The sequence below is a fragment of the Pteropus alecto genome, unplaced genomic scaffold (assembly GCF_000325575.1).
Source record: "Pteropus alecto unplaced genomic scaffold, ASM32557v1 scaffold7, whole genome shotgun sequence".
NCBI lineage: Eukaryota > Metazoa > Chordata > Mammalia > Chiroptera > Pteropodidae > Pteropus > Pteropus alecto.
This window is the reverse complement of record NW_006494614.1, coordinates 42,434,541-42,440,529: the sequence shown is the minus strand read 5'-3', so window position 1 is coordinate 42,440,529 and position 5,989 is coordinate 42,434,541.

The following is a 5,989-nucleotide window of genomic DNA, read 5'->3' as shown; positions in this document are numbered from 1 at the left end:
CCTTAAGCCCCCAGGAGAATCTCCCTGACCTCTGGAACCTGCATTCCCTGCAAAGAAAAGGCTAAAGCCTCCCAGAACATGAACACACCCTTGGATTCTCAGCACTGGCCTCCTCCCAAAGTTCGGGCCCACTGCTTGCTCACACTCAGTTTGCATCTGGGCCAGCACCATTCAGTGGACGAATGTGTTGACCCAAAATTGATATGTTGACGTCCTATCCCCCAAGCTGATGGTATCAGGAGGTGGGCCCTTTGGGATATGCTTAGATCATGAGCGGGGAGCCCTCATGAATGGGATTCATGCCCTAATCAAAAAGACCCCAGAGAGCAACCTAGCCCCTTTGCAGTGTGACAAAACAGTGAATAGACAGTCCTCTATGAGCCAGAAGGGTGACCTCACCAGACACAGAATCTGTTGGTGCGTTGGTCTTAGATCCCCAGCCTCCAGAACTATGGGAAATAAATGTATGATGTTTAAGCTTCCCAGACTGCAATAGTTTTGTTACAGCAGCTCAAACAGACTAAGACAAACATGGTTTCATTTGTTCTCTTTGACAGCTCAGTTTCTCCAAAAAGGACTCTTTTAACTATCCTGGATGCCAGGGTTGGGGGCACCAACTGTAGCACAGTGAAGGGGCCCCACTGTCTGTTTTCACTCACTGGGCCCCTCTTGTAACACATTCTTCCTCTCAGTCATTCCTGGTGCCCTCAACAGAGCATCTCTGCGATTCGCTCTCAATGACTAACCTTGAATTCCCTGCAGGATGGCGAACGAGAAGAAAGAGCAAGGATGAGAGCAGCTGGCCCACTCTTAGTGTCCCAGGAGTCAGAGAAGCTAGGAGTAAAACTACTTCTTAACCAGACTTCAAGCCTACTGCTGCGTTTCCAGTCTCCGCTTCTACTATGCCTTCTGAGATACCCATGCGTCCAATTTCTAAGGTTTTCTGAGGTTCTAAGGTAAAAAACAATTTGCTTCTTATTTTTCCCACCCTGTCTTTTATGGAGCTCTCTCTCTATCCTGGAGGATGAATTCATGCAAATTCTACCTGTTTACTTGTGCTCGCTTTGGCAGCACATATGCTCATTTACTGCCACTTCCCTAACATAGTTTCTACACTTCCTTAGTGGGAGCAGAGAGGGACCCCAGATTTTCCATACAACCACCCCTCTCAGCAACCATCACTGTGGGCAGGAGTGAGTGACACCCCACATCTCTACTTGCTCCTGTAAAGACTCCTGGCTCTCCCTCCATCCCCCCACAGCCAGCACTGAGACCCCCAGAACAGCTTCTTCATACTTTACCCCTGTTCACTTCAGCCACTACAAGATGCCCAGGGTTATTGGGTCCTCTCTTGTCATTTACAATCACATCTCAGTTAGACCTCATAAATTCATTAAATTACTGCCATTTCCCCCTCTTTCCAAAATCTATAAATCTTTTCTCTCTGCCCTCTGAAACTTGGAGTCAGCAGCACAAGCCCATATAATTCTCATCTTCTCTGAATGTCACCCTCTTACTCTCGCTGAAATCTGACTGTCCTCTGAGAACACTGATTTCTCTGCAGTCTCCACAAGTGATAGTTTTTCAATCTCTTTCACCTCCTGTCACTAGCCTTAAAGGTGGGGTTGGTGTCCTCTCCGCTCCTCCTTTCCACTTCCTATCTTCCTATCCTCCCCACAATTTGATTTCCTGCCATCAGACTGTGCCACAGACCACCCGTCATTGCCACAGACCCCATGCAAACTGGAGAACTCCTTTCTTCTCCGTTGGTCTTAACCCCTGGCTCACTGTCACTCTCCCGGCTTCTGCCATAATCCTTGGTGAACTTGGCCCCATGTAGACTTGGGCCCATCCTTCCAAATTTCCGGCCTCTCAGTTCTTTGACCTCCTCTCCCCCAATTATCTTGTCCTTTTTCATGCCTCAGCCACCCAGTCAGATGGTTAGCAAGAATAGTCTCAACTCTGAGATACCCATGGTCCAACCACCTTTTTTATCTCTCTAGCTCCATCCTATTAACTTGATCAAAGTACCCCTTCAACACCACTGGGATCCATGATCCCCTAGTCCTGCTATGTTATCCCTTTCCCTCACTTCATTCATGCTTTCCTTTCCCTTAGATTCCATGAGCTATCCTTATAATCACTCTTTGGCCCATAATCTCAATTTCTCTTCCTCTCTCCCCTTTCATTGAACTCCCTTGGCAAAACTCCAGCCCTGGTTGAATCCAGCTTTTCATTTACTCTGTCCAGCACCCAGGGAAGCTGAATATGGCTGGAAAAAAAAAATCTGTCATGCCGAAATGTCTCACCGTAAACACAGGGTCTCTATTTCACACCATCCTCTGACCCCTCAAACTCCAAAGTCCCCTCCCTCTCCTCAGGCTCAGCTGGTACAAAAATGAAACCCTGAGAAAAGAACATCCATTAGGTCCAGCCACTCCTGTCAATCATCCCACCTCTACGCCACCATGCATACTCTCTTCTTCCTGTCACTCTCCCGGTGCCCATCTCAGACCGACCTCTCCACATCAGCCACAAATCTCATCTTTTCCTGTCAACAGAAGAAAATTTCTTCAGGATTTCTCCCTTCTCTCTTGCATCATCTTTTTCTCTTTCTTATGTGTCATGGCAATCAGAATATAAATGAGTTATAATTTAAAACCTTCTCTTGACCCCACAACATCTACAGCTACTTCTTCACATTCTATTGCCCTTTACAGCAAAAGTCCATGAAAGGGATTGGGTATGCTCTCAGCCTTCGATGTCTCTCTTTCTGTTCTCTCTTAAATCCACTGGAATCAGGCCTTTGTTTGTGTCACTCCTTAAAAAAGGTCTTCTCACAGTCTCCAATGGTGTACACATGCTAAATCCGGTGGTGAATATTCAAATCTCATCATATTGGGTAGATGAGCAGCATTGAATATGACTCATCACTGCTTCCTTCTTGAAATGCTTTCTTCCTTTGGTTTCCAGTAAAAAACAAAACAAACAAAACAAAAAAGAACACTTCTTGTTGTTTTCCTCCTAACCCATTTGATGCTGTGTAATAAGTTACTCCAAAACTCAGTAGTTTAAAACAAATGACATATGTATTATTTCACAGATTGCTCCAGAAGAAGGTGATGAATTTGGGAACGTCTTAACTAGGTATTCCTGGTCCAGAACCTCTCATACAGTTGTAGTCGGAATGTCAGCAAGAACTGCAGTCATCTGAAGCTTCCACGGTGACTATCGGACCACTTCGTGATGGCTCACTCACACGATTGCTGGAATAAAGTGTCAGTTCCTTGCCATGTGGGCCTTTCTTCATAACACGGGGGCTAAACTGCCCCAGAGTGACCAATCCAAGAGACAGTGAGGAGGAAGTCACGGTGCTTTTTATAACCTGGTCTCTGGAGTCACATACCATTGCTTCTGCCATATTCTATTCATTAGAAGCTAGTCACTGGGAGAGGGATTAGACCATCTCTTGAAGAAAGATATATCAAAAAAACGGTGTGGAAATATTTTAAAATCACCACAGTACATACTCTGGCCACAAATTATTTACATTTCTCCCACACGGAAAATACCCTCATTCCCTCTAAAGGTCTCCAAAAGTATCATCCCACATGGCATCTGCATGAGGTCCAGGAAATTGTCATTTAAATTAGGTCCAGGTATGGATGAGGCTTCTTGGGTGTACTAGCTTACATAAAGCTCCTCAAGAACAAGTCTCAATATGAAGACTGCAGTCAGGAGGCTGTAGCCACCAACCTGGTGTATAATGGGATGGGGAAAGTGTTGCCTGAAGAGACAAGTTATCAGCCACACCCACACCCCCAACATGCAATGGTGGAACAGCATGGGATAGTCACAATAGGAGGTTGTGGGAGGCCAAAAGAGCACTGATCGATAGAAAATTGAAAATTCACCTGTGCAAATGTTGGAAGTTTCTCGTTCAGGACTCTGCCTTACTGCTACCCAGAGAATAATTCCCCATGGCTCTCGGCTCCTCCCTCTGGGCTTTTGATTCTTCCCTCTGAGTCATTCCTCACTTTCCATGAAAGGCAACACATGTTCACAGCTTCATAGTTTTCTCAGCCTTCTTCCTGCCAGTTAACTTTGGAGGACACAAAGGCCTTTTTAAAATTTTATACTCTCTCTATTCCTTTCAGTCCAAGCTGGTAGTGTGTTGAGAATGTCATCCTCTTTTTAAAAATATGTGGGTCTCCGATTAATCTTATTGAGATTCACTCAATTAAATGAAAGCCACATCCACACATCTCTTCAAAATAAGTTGTCCTCTGAACCCTGGACTTCTGCTGAAGGATAATGTCTCTGAGATCCTTAGAAGTCCTTGTGTTTGATTGACAGAATCTGTGAGGCACACACCCTTAAACTCGTTATAGGCCTTTTGTCTGAGGCACTACTTTTGATCTTTCTGAGATCGTAACAAAGGATATTACAGTCACACCCTTGGTTTCATCTTTAGACCATATTTACTTGAAAGTGCCCTGAATTTGATGTTAGCATCATTTACCTCTGGAGAGACTCAAGAATTTTAAAAGCCATCAAGACCCAGCTCCTTTATGTTTAATAGCCCCATCTGTTATTTCTCTCTCTCCTCTCACATTTACAATAAACCACAAGAAGAAACCAGGTAACACTTTGTCTGGAGATCTTATCTATGCCACCCAGTTCATTAGGTACATTTTCTACCTTCCACGTGACTGCAGGTGGCAGTGTTGCTAAATTTTCTGCCACTACATCACAAGGATCCCCCTCCCTTCTCATCTTCTGGCTAAATGAACCTGGAGAGCATACTTAAAGTCTCTATGCCCTGAAATTCACTAAAGAAAAATATGGAATTAGATTTTTCTATAGACATTTTTTTAAGTGACATTCCCCAAGCCTTGGCAGGTGAGGCAGCAGTGAGAGATGAGGCAGAGTGGTGCCCCAGGGCTAAGGCTGCCTCTCCCCTCCTCCCTGCTCTCCCCTGGAGCCAGCCACACCCCTCCCACCAACCCCTCTGAGGTCCTTGGTCCCTAAGCTCTGATCCCAGCTCTCCTCTCCTCACCTTTGCCCTTTGCCCAAGAACCTCTTCTCACTTTTGATCCTCTTCTCCTCTCCCCTCCAACACCCACAAAACCTCCCAGGGTGGAAATACATCACTGACTCAGAAGTTAGACCTGAGTGTAAGGCTTATGGGGTCCAATGGGGTTTAGAGTGAGAATGGCCCTCTTACTTTGTCATCTATCATTAGTTCATCCTTCTGAGGGAGAGGGGTAAAACCAGGACCCAGGAAATGAGAGACAGTGGTGGGGGGGTGGGGAGGAAAGAATGGGCAGCGTTGAGCTGACCACAGTTTCCTCCCTGGACTTCTCAGCTTCTCCTCGGCCTGCCCAACCACTTGAATGTAGGCAAGGAGGAAGCTGTGTAAGAGGGAGCCAAGAGCACTTCAGTTTCCAGTGGCTGCTGGCGGGGAGGGGCAGAGCTGAGGCCTCTCAAGGCCCAGAGACCCTCCTTGCACCTGTGGGGAGGTGCTCTCCTTGTTCCACTTCTCTCCTCCCTCCCCTAGTTCCATAGAACCCATCGATCCACACTTCCTCAAAGGAGGCCTTTTTCCTCAGTTGCTCCTTCTCAGGTGGTGGGGGATCCCATTTCCCAGGGACCACACCATTTCCTCTAGCCCAAGAGCTCAAGGAGAGGAGCGGCTGGGTTAGACAAAACTTTTCTCCTACTGAAGAGGAATTTTCCATTCAAATGGCTAACCTTGTATTCAGCTCTTTGTTCTGCTTCTGTAGGCCTGCTTGCTGCCTAGGCCAAAGGGCAGAGTGACAGAGATCAACTGAAGACTTCCCCTCCCCTTTGATTGTTCTCTCTAGATAACAGACATATTGCCTAAGTTCCTGTCTGAACATCTCATGCTCAGTAAGTGCCCATCGCCCATAGCAACTCCCCTGCGCTCCTGTAACCCATAGCAACTCCCAGGGTCTGTAACCACTTG